The sequence below is a fragment of the Chrysemys picta genome, chromosome 1 (assembly GCF_011386835.1).
Source record: "Chrysemys picta bellii isolate R12L10 chromosome 1, ASM1138683v2, whole genome shotgun sequence".
In the NCBI taxonomy this organism is placed as follows: domain Eukaryota; kingdom Metazoa; phylum Chordata; order Testudines; family Emydidae; genus Chrysemys; species Chrysemys picta.
The window spans coordinates 119,632,400-119,646,388 of record NC_088791.1 but is presented as its reverse complement, the minus strand read 5'-3'; the positions used below and the strand labels follow the sequence as shown (position 1 = coordinate 119,646,388).

General features: G+C 40.6%; 1 protein-coding gene across 8 annotated transcripts in view; it reads right to left on the bottom strand.

Moving 5' to 3' along the window:
• SOX5 (SRY-box transcription factor 5) overlaps positions 1-13,989 on the bottom strand; it is an 807,001-nt gene that overhangs the window by 521,859 nt on the left and 271,153 nt on the right. For all 8 annotated transcript variants that reach the window (XM_065568283.1, XM_065568279.1, XM_065568369.1 and 5 more), the window contains one exon: positions 11,874-11,940. The gene's annotated coding sequence lies outside the window, so the exon portion shown is untranslated. The remainder of the gene's footprint in view (positions 1-11,873; positions 11,941-13,989) is intronic.

The following is a 13,989-nucleotide window of genomic DNA, read 5'->3' as shown; positions in this document are numbered from 1 at the left end:
ACGCACGCACACACAAATAGATCAAGGAGTCCTGGCATGGTTCTCGTTGATGATGTGCAGGACTAAGAATCAGAAGTTCTGTTACTGGCTCTGTCAGTGACAACCTGTGCAGCCTTCAACAAGTGACTAACTCTCCTCTGTACCTCAGTTTCCCTATCTGTAAAAGGAATATTCTAGCAGTTACTCACCTTTGAGATCTATGGATGAAAGTCCTATATAAAGTACTAAGTAACCCCTACATAATTTTGGGCTTTATCCTTCAATGAGTGCCACACGGGTGGATCTTTCCAACCATGAGTTCAAAGGGCTCTACGTAGATGGAACACATTGAGGAATCCAGGCTTGTAAACCAGCATGCAGGTTTACCAGATGAAAAGTCACAATTACAGGTCTCTTTACATCCCTTTCCTCAGAGCTTGCTTTATTTCCAGAAACAACATTCAAACCAGAACAATTTGACTCAAACTGCTGGGTAATAATCAAGGGCTTTCCAGTTTCAGACAGCTGGGAGGAGAGAAGACACACAGGGGCGGCTCCAGGCACCAGCGCACCAAGTGCGTGCCTGGGGCGGCAAGCCGCGGGGGGCGGCCTGCCAGTCGCTGTGGGGGCGGCAGTCAGGCGGCCTTCGGCGGCATGCCTGCGGGAGGTCCGCGGGTCCCGCAGCTTCGGTGGTAATTCGGCGGTGGGTACGCCGAAGCCAAGGGACTGGCGGACCTCCCGCAGGCATGCCGCCAAATCCGCGTTACCAGTGGACCTCCCGCAGGTGTGCCGCCAAAAGCCACCTGACTGCCATGCTTGGGGTGGCAAAATACATAGAGCCACCCCTGAAGACACAGCCTTTCCATATGAAGGCCTCCTCTGTACCAGCTCCACCCCTGGCCTTTTAGAAACCTGCCCAGATCATACATGTGATAGGTAGGAACCCTTTTATGTGTTAGAGCTCATTTACTCCTTGTCACAGAGTCTTTGTTACAATCTACTCCAATGGACTTTCTAAATCAATCACTGTGTTCACCAGTAAAATCCCTACCAAACAAGTCTTTACATTTAGATGGTTACCGCAGCATTGTTTTGCCAATTAAAATATGCTTTGAAATTTTAGATTTTATCTTCTGAAATACATTAGGGGTCCACCCCTTCTGCCCTCACTCCCTCCAGACACACAATTTCCTGAAAGCAGGAGAGAAAGTGAGTTGAGTAACTTGGAACAGAAACTGTTGCAGCAGATTGTGCTGGGCAGAAACAACAATAGTCTGTCTAGGGAAGATTGGTGCCAAGGGTTCTACTAAAATTAGAAAATGGGAGACAGTATCTTGGCTCCTGTCTCTTGCTGGAGACAAAACTTTAGCTCTCACTGCAGTCAAGTGATAGCAGTTTGATTTCTGCCTGCCCGTTCCAAATCACTATGCTACCCTAGTTTCAACAAAGTGTGTTGGCTCATCAGGCAGTAAGGGTCACACCTTGTAGTAGTAACCTGATACAATAGCTTAAGTCAGGGGTTCTCAAACTTCTTTTGCTGGGTCCCCCTTTGAAAATACTTCAGGATGTGATGACCTCCCTTCCGAACTGTGACAACCAGCCCCCATATCCTGCCACCCTTACTTCTGTGCTGCTGCTTGCAGTGGCACTGCCTTCAGAGCTGGGCGCCCGGCCAGCAGCCACCACTCTCCGGCCACCCAGCTCTGAAGCCAGCGCAGAAGTAAGAGTGGCAAGACCACGACCCCCCTACAAAAGGCTTGCAACCACCTGGGATCCCCAGTTTGAGAAACATTAGCTTAAATGACAGCAGTTGAAATTCTTAGGGTATGGCTTTAGGGCAAAAGGATGACCTACTTGCAAAATGGAGAGAAAAACAAAAATAAATCTAGGACCAATATTTCTTGAAAATGGGACAAAACTTCAGAAGGCTCAAGAAAATTGAACCTTTCATAGTAAAATTCAGTGTGAAAGAAGACACATTAATAATGCACAAAATTACACCTATATCTACTCCTGGGGAAAATCTGCACCAAAAAATAAAAAAATCTGCAAAATTCTGCATATTTTATTTGTCAAATTAACATGATATAATCATGTCAGTTTCAATTATTTTGGTAATTTATTTCAAAATATCTGTCAGCAAGTATGTCTGTAACAATACAGACCATAAAAAAAAAACCCACACATTCTGGTAATTTTTTTTTTACAAATAGATTCCTTACTAGGCATATTAATACAGAACTTTTAGTAATTCATTTAAATTACAATATAGAAGTGTATTTCCTGCACCCATCAGAAGCAGTGCAAAGGCTTGGGAGTGTCACAGGTAATGGAAGAGGTGAGGTAGAGGGAAGGACCCTGGAGTGAACCTGGAGGGTTGTTGGGGGGAGAAGTACGGAACAGTTTTTTTGTGGGGGGAGGGACAGGATTGTTAGGGTGTTGAGGAGCCTCCCCCATGAAGACCCTGGCTGATCCTAAGCCTCTTCCATTCAGTCAGGCACATCTGCCCCTGTCCCTGCACCCCTCATCCTGATAAGTCCCTGCAGCCTCCTTCCCCATTCCCAGATGTCCTTGCAGTCCCCTACCCCCGTCCCCAGATGGCCATGCACCCCCACTTCCATTCAGTCCCTGGCTCAAGGCTGTCACCCCACTAGCTCCTGAGCCCACGCCCCAGTCTGTCCTCCCCCACTAGCCATTATGAACCCCACTCTGTGACACCCCCCCAACAGCCCCGCGTGCCCCAATCTGTCCTCACCCAGTTCCTCAGGCCAGGTGTTATGATGAACTTCTACTTCTGGGGGAATTCTGTGCCACTGCCCGTACACAGAATTTTTTCCCCCACAGAAAATACACTCTGCCCCAGAAGTACTGCAGTTCCATCTTTTGCCCACCAGAGGCTGCTGTGGCACAAGAACAGCCTGCTTCATTCATGCTGTTGCCTGTTCTGGCAGCACAGTGGCCTCTGGTGGGCGAAAGGTGGAACTGCAGCACATATGGGGTAGATGGTATTTTCTGCAGAACAAAATAAAATTCTGTGGGACACATGAATTCTGCGCATACGCAATGGCGCAGGATTCCCCCAGGAGTATCTATCACTCCTTCAAACAGAGGATCTCAAAGTAGTCTTATACATCTTATTTAAACCTCACAATACTCCTGAGAGATACGTATGAGTTATTATGCCCTTCTTTTGTAAAACCTATTTATTCTCATCTTCTATCGAAGGTACCTATATGGCCCCCATTACCATATTTAGTGCTTCATCATCTCTAATGTAGTTATCTTCACAACATGCCTGTGAAGTAGGTAAGTGCTATTATCCCTATTTTACAAATGGGGAACTGAGCCACAGAGAGACTAAGTGACTTGCCCAAGGTCACAAAGGAAGTTTGCGGTAGAGCAGGGAATTGTACTTGGGTCTTCCAAACCCCAGGCTAGCACCATAACCATTCAGCCACTCTTCCTTTTGATGCTTTCTTGCATTCCAGATATTATGCAGTGTCCTGTAGCTATCTGAAACAAATGCGGACCCTGCAACTGAATACATACAGGTGAATCCCTGAGCTGTTCTATGATCAGTGTAAGTGCTCAATGCAGGGATCTTGTTTTATATGTATTTCGTAAATCTCCATGTCCACTACTCACACCTCACTGCTATCACTAGTATAATGTTATTAATTATTATTATTAATACACATATTTTATAATGAATGAATGAAGGTGAGAAATTTCAAAGACGCGCAAGAAAATGAGGCATCCAACCCAGTGAAATTAAATGGCAGTTGGACACTTACTCCTCTTAGGGTCTTTTGAAATTCCCAGTTGAAGTGATTGTTGAAGTGATTTTACCATTGTCAGACAGTGAGAGTCTGTGGAAGAGGCAGTGACAGAACACAGGGACCACAGCTCTCAGTCCCGTGTTGTAACTGCTAGGCTTTACTTCCACTCCTTTTAAAGTTTCATAATAGATAATTATGCTCTTTGATACAACAGAGAAATCCAGAACTAAACATCTGGGGGACTTTGTGATCTTTCTTTGCTCAGGACATGAATACATGTAACAAAAGGCCCAAGTTCAAGGTCAGAGAATTTACTTTAGTTCAAGGTCGGAGAACTTACTTTCTGAAGAAAATAAAGCTTAACCTTTGCTTTCCTTTTCCTCTCTGGGATTGTTTAAATTCCTTAAAATAAACAATTATATGGTCATTTGGAAGTTTTGCACTGTATGAGCAGTGCTGAAACCACAAACGGGAAATAAAAGCTGACTTTTTATTTAGTTTTTTTGGGGGGGAATAAAAGCTTTTGATAAAATAAGACACCTCAGCTTTTTCTCAGTTACATCTTGGTGGAGACACGGACTGTTTGGCTCTATTTACACTTTCTCTTTAAAGTTCCCACATTGTTGTGGTTTACTACCAACAAACATTTTTAAAGAGCGGCTTTTTTATTAAAGCTGAAAGGTGGCGTGTTTACACAAAATGAAAAATAAAAAGATGCTCTTCACCCCACTGTTTTAAGCTGGGCTCATAAATCAAGCCTGCAGTTTATGAAACTATCTATTAGATTGTTATATTACCATAAAAATACCGGGAAATAAAACACTTGTTCACAAATATATGTAGCCTACAAACCATGTTTAAATGTTTATTTGGGTCCAATTTACCCTTATTTTTGACAGAAATGAAAATAAAACAGCATTTTAGGCTCCTGAAAATGACAATATCATGTTATCTAGGTAAGTAACCAAAACCATTATTGAAATTCTGATAGCATTTGTTTTACTGGTAAAGGAAAATTACCTGTAATGCATAGTTTAAATAATTACTTTTAAACAAAAGCTTCTTTTCCACATTGCTTATTTATCTTTCGAGACCAACTCAGCAGGGCTATGTATTTTATTAAAATTGCCTTCAGACTGCTAATGGTGGGGTGTCTGTTAGCACAGGAGAAGTGATGGCAGTTTGACTCCTATTCCTAATATTGGGAGTCAGTCCAGACTCTTAAGAGCCAGAACTCTGCTGTGCATTTGACTATGTTATCAACACTTTACTTGCTAATGATACTGGTGACAGCATTTCAGTATGATGGGTCAGATTTAAACTGGAAAGCTTATAATTGTACTTACAATAAAAAAATACTTGAAATCCCTTTTATTGGAGCTTCAGTTTGTGCTAAGCCTTATGACTAGGAATTATTTTGCAAGCCCTTGCACAATATTCTCCTTTTTCTCTCTCTCTCAACCCTGAATAAATGGGCCTATGGTAGCAGCTGATATTCCATATACCATATGAGGAAATGGAGCTAACTACTCTATAGTGAGTTTGTGTGGCAGATAACCAGCAGATAGCGGTCTTCAAATACTTGAAAGGTTGCCATAAAAAAGATGGAGAAAAGTTGTTCTCTCTTGTCACAGAGGACAGGACAAGAGGCAATAGGTTTAAACTACAGCATGGCAGATTTAGATTAAATCTTGGGAAAAACTTCCTGACTGTAAGAGCAGTAGGACAATGGAACAGACAGCCTAGGAAGGTTGTGGAAGCTCATTCACTGGAGGTTTTCAAAAAGAGTCTGGATAGCCATTTGTCTTGGATGGTTTAGATACAATATCTTGGCAGGGGGTTAGAATAGATGACACTGGCCTTCCCTTCTAACCCTATGAATCATCCAGAAAACTTTCTGGTGGATCTTGTTTCCCTCAGGGGAAACCACACTAAAAAGGCACTGTGAGCTAACAGTGCTAAGTAGTAAATGTCCTCCTTCAGGGGAAGTTGTACAGCAACTGTGCCAGACACCTGGATCCAAAATTCCCTCAGTATAATCCATATTCAGTATGCAGGAATAAGGGCATCAAATTATTTTTGGCCAGTAATGTGTATAACCATCCCATCATTAATGTCAAATATGTGTTCTCTCTTTCTCAAATATATGTTTAACATCTCATAAAAAAGCATTTACAATATTCAAGAATAAAAAAAGATTTTTCACATGAGCACCAATATGAGGCAAGCGCTATGAATGCTTTCTATGTTTCAGAACTGAAGAGAAGCTGTTTGATTTGGTCCATAAGGTGGTTCCTTCCCCACATTAAATAGCCAACTTATGCCCTTCAGAGAGGGAGATGCAATGATGAAGATGCCAGAGCAGTGCCACAGGTCATTGTATGAGGCCCAGGAGATTAAGTAGGAATGTGCGGTCCATCACATATACCCAATACCTAAGTGAAAATTAGCAGCTTCAGAGAGGTCACTGGAGATTTTTTAAAATTTGATTTATCTTTTTTTCATGAAAAAAGTTAAAATAAATATGAACCTTTTTTTTTTTTTACCATTTTTGACCAGTCTGATTTTCATAGGTGCTGGGGCACCCAAAACACCCCCTCAGCTTTCGTGGGAGTTTTGTGTGTGTTCACTACTTCTGAAAATCAGCCCAAAGGTGCATTGCTTAAAGGTGTGCATTTGCTCCTCGAGCCTTCTGATGACTATAAAGTGTAGGAATGGAACATTTTCAGATTTGGTATATAACCAGCATTTTAAAATGTGGGTAGTATTAGGAAGAAGACAAAATGTAGCTCTTGACTCATCTTTTTCTAAACATCAGGTTTTCCCCTTCCAGGAGAAGAATTCCTTTATTCTTTGACTGAAATAATGGGAAAAGACATACAAGAAGTCAACAAACATATTTAAGCTAGAAAGCCAAAAAAAAAAAAAAAGGCAAATCTTTTCAGAAATTCAGGTAAATTCTGCTCTGTTTTCCCAAAGGGCAAGACTACACAGAGTTCAGTTTGACCAGCTCTACAAAGGTTGGTTAGAATTCTTGATCCAACAGACAAGGACTGGAAGAAGTGACTAGAATTCCCACAGGGAGGTATGAATGAAATGCTTGAGCTACTGACTGCTGAATCAATTACCTCCATTATCTGGTTTTCAGACAGAAAATCATGCTCCTACCAAAGAGGATAGCTGTGTGCAAGAAGTAGATTAAGAAATACAAGAAGGTTTTTAGACATCACTTGTCTGTGGTGGGGGCAGCACAGGGATACACTGAGCTTCAGCATGGATTTGTCAGATGCTTTAAAAAAAAATCGGAAGGACTATTAACAAGTGTGAAGGATCATCCAGAAAGCAAGCAAAGATTTGCTAGTGGGGAAATGGTCAGGAACAGTCTGACCTTAACTTCAAAAGAAAAAAACAGCTATGCTTGTATACAATTAGCTCACTGACAATCCTGATGGGGAATGAGCTTGTCAGCAATTGAAATACAATTTCAAAAGATAAGGAATAGTTGTTCTGCATCATTTTTAATGTTATGCCATTTCTCTCCTATCACACAATACTGTCTCTGCCACCTTTACACCTCCTTCATCTCTCACCCTTCCCTACAATTTTTTCCCCCCAGGAACATTGAACATTTGATTGGTTGTCTATTCTACTCTTATACTTCATACAGCTAGCTGACCATCACAAACTTTACACTGATTGACAGTTTTTAAACAATAGGTTGCCTAACAAACAGGGGCATTCCCAAAAGCTAAGGCTTGTCTACACAGCAAACCTAAATGTGAATCTCACACCAGCTTGTCAAGCAGTAACATCCTGTGTGAACCCTGTACAGCACAGTGAAAGTCCCAGAGTATCGCTTTCCTGCACAGCAAATTGGTGTGCTATAGATTCACACCTACCTTGCCATGCAATAGCTTGCCTTGTAGACAAGCCCTATGTTTTCCAACACGGTAATGGACTGCACTGTTTTTGTTGTATTGAAATCTCAGGTTGAGAAACTAAGAATGAAAGCTGTGCTTCCCAGAACAAGAACGGTGAAATACTGCAGCATAATCAATGTGGGATCATTACGTTTGCCACAAATAAGGTCCATCTTTTCTATGTATCAAACACTCACAAAAGGTGCCCACTGCTATACTCCCTCCACCATTTGCTGCAGGCAGGTCTTGCTCAGTCATGGAATTTTACAGAGATTTACACAAGAGAAATTAAAGTCCTGTATGCAAATTAAAGACTCAATTCTAAATATTCAGGATGGCACAGAAAATAAATGATGTGCAAGAATGCGGGCTTCCTTTCTCTCACACCTGCACACCGAAATACATGAAAATGTTGCGAACTTGCAGATTACCAGTCTAGCAGTTGATTTCACTTTGAGAACTTGATGGAGGGGAAGTAATATTCCTCCCAACCACCTCCCACTACCATCATACACAATATAGACCCATATTTTCAGGATCACAGAAAATACATCTGTAATGGACAATGGGATCACACTGGCCTGAGAGGAGAATTTGTCTGAGTACGTTAGTATTTACCAAACTAAAAGTCAAACCTCGCCCAACACGCACTCTCGTTCTCGCATGCGTCTGACGAAGTGAACATTCACCCACGAAAGCTTATGCTCCAATACATCTGTTAGTCTTTAAGGTGCCACAAGACTCTTTGTTGCTTTTTACAGATCCAGACTAACATGGCTACCCTTCTGATACTTGACTCTCGTTCTATTTATCTTACGTTCACATCACAAAACCAACGCATGTGGTTCATCAGTCACTCAGCTCAAAAGAGAGCTGAGGCTGGAATAGCAATGTATTCTGCAGGCCAGGACTGAGGTGCCTCAACGCAGCTACATGAGGAAAGCTTGCGCAACCATGCCCAGCTAATGCTGATGCTATTCGTCCCTTGTTTTCGTCAGTTCAGTAACAAAATTATAAGGGGAAAAAAGCCATAAAAATGCATGTCTTATTTGGGAAAGTTTAGAAAACGCGTTTGTTTAATGACTTTAAGAGGAACCTCCCGACCTATGCAGAAAAAAACAAAAAACCTTTCAGTCTTTGTCTGGCTGATGAAAAAGAAATACAGCCAATTTCAGCCACAGGGTTCAAATTCCCTGTAGTGTCATCTCCTTTCTTCTCTCATTAAAAATAAAACCACCATCTCTTCTTAACACTACAAAGAAAAGAATGTGAAATTGAACTGCAGGTGTATAAATATAAACGGTATATATTTGACTGTAGCTCTTCTCCGCTCGTCAAACGTCACTTGTCTTGGCTTAGGCTGTAAGCATTTTGGAGCAGGGATTGTCTCTTCATACGTTTGTACAGTGCACGAGGCCCACTTCTGACTATGGCCCTTGAGCACTATGGTAATATAAATATTAAATGATAATTAAAATTCAAGATTGATAAAAAGAAATCCCTCATTGTAAAAACAATTGTATGGAGGAGCAAGTTTATGGTCACTTAAAGGAAAATCTGAAAAGCTATTTTATAAATATTTTTGAGTGTGGAAGGTAGTGTGATCAAAGGCTGTAGAAACAGGGAGCTCAAGATTTTTCCACAGCTTGACAGTTCTTAGCAGACGTCTAAACTGAAATTACACAGAAATTATGCACCAATACCAAATGTATGACCCAACATACGTTGTTAGATAATGTTGACCTGGTATGAGATGATGCCTGATGACAGTAGGTGATTTTGAAATTTCAAGCTTCCTAGGAATCATTTCCAAACTTAAATAAGTAAATACAAATGCATCGCCTACATATAGAACTTGTATAAGGGTATCCTTAAAGACAAACGAACAATCTTTAAACACGGAAATACAGAAGTTCCAGCACTGAACATTTTGCAGTTGGAAAACTATTTCTACAGTTCTGTAGCTACTTGACTTTAGACAGCTTAGTATTTTATTTTGTTTGTATTGTTGGGTTTTATTGTTATAGTTGTTGACCAAAACTATTTCTGATTAGGAAATTATTTATTCCTCTATCAACAAAGAACTTCCCTTGAACTTTGGGATGGAACCAAGTTGGCTTTATGTGCCTTTGAAATCTCAGTCATGGGAGTTATTTATTATTTGTATAATGGTAGTGCCTATGAACCCCAAAGAAGGATCAGACCACCATTGTGCTAGGCCCAGCATGGACAAGAAACAAAAATTCAGCCCCTGCACCAAAGAGCTTACAATCTATATTTCTGATAGGACACAACAGGTGGACACTACATGGACTTCCACATGTGATAACATTAAATTTTAGTGCTAGCCTGCATCTCATGGATGTCTGCACATCAAACATATTTTTACAAGTTTGTAGGTGAGAAAGCAATCAGGAATTCCTGTTGTCACAATATGCTATGAAGAAGGCATTTCAGCATCTTATTCTATATCCTATGATAGCCCATATCAGCTATTCCTAGATCAGAAACTTTGCACGCTGTTTATATATCAAGTACTGTCTTTTAAATCAGGGCCAAATCCTGCAGACCTTATGCAGACAAAACTTAAGCCTCCTTTGTCTGAGCAAGGACTGAGAAAAAAAACACAGGACATGTATAAGAGGCAGGAGTGTTAACACCACCTATTTATTAAGATTACCCAGCACAACCATTTATAAGACCCTACTTTCAGTTGCTTATAATTTTGTCAAACTTTAACCATGGGGGAAGAGGGAGATTTTCCATGATGAGTGTCTGCCTCTTCCTGAAATTATTTTGCAAAATTTCAGCCAAAAGTTCAGTCATTTTTGAGACCTAGACTGGTGGGAAAAAATGTTGTGTCTATGTTAAAAAATTCTTGAGACCTTTTCTTTGAGAAGCTCTAGAGCTCCCGTTCTTTGGAGCAGAAACTTGAAATTTGGTGATGGGAGTGGGCTTTTTTTTGAAAATCAGGAATGTTTCTTTTGTAATCTGTGAAAATCCACCCAAATCTAAGGAAGTTATAAGCCTCTGGAAAAAAAAAATCACAGTTCGTACCTGCACAGGCAACCCTAATTCTGGCATTTCCTAACTTCTGAGAGCTTGACTTTGCAATCTTATTAATGTTTTTTAACATAGTTTTGTGTGTGCAATATAAAGATAAGTGTATGGTTTGTCTCCTGCACATTAGTTAAAAAACGTGTAGAACAGGCTAAGAGACTATTGCAGCGAACTATAGAAATGATACAAGGAACTTGTTAAAACAAAATGTAAACAGCAAGCCAATTACCCACACAACATAGATAAGATATTTGAACTATGCTTCAGTCTAGGAATTACCATTCTATCTACCTTAGTTAACTTAAATGTCCCTTATTACCACAGAACTTGAGCACCTCACAATCTTTAATGTGTAATACAAACACACATACCCTGTGAGATAAGGAAATACTATTACCCCTTTTTTTACAGATGAGAAACTGAGCCACAGAGTAAGAGTATGTCTACACTACAAGCGCTGCAGCTACACTGTTGCAGCATAGACACTTGCTATAGTAACTGAAAGGATTTTTCTGACACTGTAGTAAATCCACCACTTGAAGATTGTTAGAATTCTTCCCTCAACCTAGCAGTTGCTACACCTGGGTGTAGGTTGGCTTAACCGTGTGTCTTGGGGGGGTAATTTTTCAAACCAGTGAGAGACATAGCTAGGTCAATCTAAGGGCTGGTCCACACTAACCCCCCAGTTCGAACTAAGATACGCAACTTCAGCTACTGATGTCGAAGTATCTTAGTTCGAACTAAAAGGTACTTACCACGGGTCCACACGCGGCAGGCAGGCTCCCCCATCGACTCCGCGTACTCCTCTCGCAGAGCAGGAGTACCGGTGTCGACGGCGAGCACTTCCGAGATCGATTTATCGCGTCTAGACAAGACGCGATAAATCGATCCCAGAAGATCGATTGCTTACCGCCGAACCCGGAGGTAAGTATAGACGTACCCTTAGTTTTAGGTTAAGATCAGGCCTAAGTAACTTGCCTAAGATCAAACAGAATTCTGGAACAGGGTGGAACAGGGAATTAAACTTCAATCTCAGGCCTTCCAGGCTAGTGCCCTAACTATTGGACCATCCTTCCTCTCGTTCAAGAGTCAGCATTCCAAAAATGGTTACTTGTTGTTGTTATACAAGTCTTACCTGCTGGGTCTCCCACGTTAAACGCCACCACTCCTTCTGTTCTTTATATTCTCGTCTGTTTGCAAAACTGGAAGGAAAAAAAAAAAGGAAAATGTATCGAATTACAATTGTGCCATGAAAACAAGGCAAAATTCCCTGCATGCTCGTAGTGCCCCATGTTTTAAAGAAACTACCTAAGGAGAGCAGGCCTATACAAAATAATATGAAAAAGCTCCTTGCCTACACAAGCGTGCCCACCATTACTACAAAGAGGAACTGTACTAGCAGTAACACCATAGAGAATTTATTTTTGCAAAAGCCACACGTAACAAGACGTCAGAGTGGGGTGGGGTGGGGGAGGTTCTGGAAGATGGGGAGAGAATGCCATGATCTAAGAGACAGGCAGAAACAGAGAAAAACACATACTGACCCTGGGTAACATCACACTTTTCATACCGCAAATCTCCCATCAATTGTGAGGATCTCTATGCATCTGGAGCCTGATCAAAATCCCAAGGAAATGAATGAAGTTCTTTCCACTCACTTCAGTAGAAATTGGATCAGGCCATTAACTAAGTTATATCTAAGGATGAAGCACACAATATGCAAGAGATCTTCAGTGCAAATGGGAGGGGAGAATATTGCACTAAGAAAAAACTGAAAAGATCTAGTTCTGAGTAGGAGGTACAAAGAAAATATAGCAAGTAGGACCTCAATTCATCAAGGTGCTTCAGCATGTGTGGAACTTAAAGCACATAGATAGTCTCCACTGGGGCGTAGTTACAGAGGTACACGGGAACCTTGCTGAATCAGGGTCTAAATGGAAAAAAATGATCTGATACAAAATCAACTGAAGTCAATTTAAAGCCTGAGTGTTTTAATGGACTTTGGATTCTACCCGAAGAGGTAGGGGAGAGAGGTAAAGCAGGACAGAGAGAAAGAGCAAAAAAATCCAAGTTCAAAAAGAAATGGGGGAAGTAGGAGCAAAGGGCTATTCTGCTCTTAGACTGATGTAAATCCAGAATTACTCTATTAAGTCAATGGAGTAACTCTGGATCTACATCAGTGCAACTCAGAATAGAATCAAAGAGCACAAACTAACTCCAGAGATAAACCAAGCAGTATTGAGTGTTCCAACACTGGGAGGCAGTCAGATACTACAATGCTGGGGGCTGTGTAAGTAGACTGATTGAATGATTGGTCAATTAGTAGGAGGTATATCCACTAGTTGGAGATAGCAGGGAGCTTTAAATCAAGACTATTAATTTACTATTGTTTGTATTTTCTGAACACAACCATTTATAAAATATATGTTTTACCGAATTATCAGTAATAAAAATTCCCTCTTAAGTATGCTCAAATTAATTTTAATAATATTTCTTGAAAGATCTAGAAGCACCACAGACTTCATGACTTTCATATTCTTTCACAGTCTTATTTTTTTCTCTGTTCCTGTTTGGGATTTACAGACGATATGAAACCATGAAAGGGTTAAACCCAGAGACATTTATACCAAAATCCATGTGCTGTTTTTCTTGGATGAACAATTGAGGCTTTCTTTACACTTCACTGGTAGACACATCATGAGTTTTGTATATGACAGTGTGAAAGTACCAGTTTCTTTTCAACAGAGTTTCACGCTTTCATAAACAGAGACTAAAGTTTTTTAGAAGTACTTTCACTAAGGCACGGTCACTATTAACATCACATTGCCCAAGTTTTAAATTAAAAATATGGAGTAAAAATTAAAGATCTGTATTTGGCTAATCTTTGTTACATTTGGGGTTTTTTTTTCTGCATCTTTCACACTGCACTAAAGTCCTAAACTCTAGAATTTTGGATTATTCATAAAGTATTTGTTTTTATTAAAGAATTGCTCCATCCTATCTCCCCCTTCACTGTATTTCCACCATAGAATTCCATCATTTCCAATCCTGCCCTCACCAGTGCCAATCATCTGGCCCTCTAGAACATACTGGCCATGTACGTATGCATATGCTGTGTCCTCCTATTGTAGATTGCCAATAGAGTGAAAGTATAAAGCAATTACTACTACCCACCTCAGTGGTGATCTACTTTAGCTCACATAATAGTGATCTGTGTTTATTTAAATGAAAGACTAGGGTTCTAGGCCCAG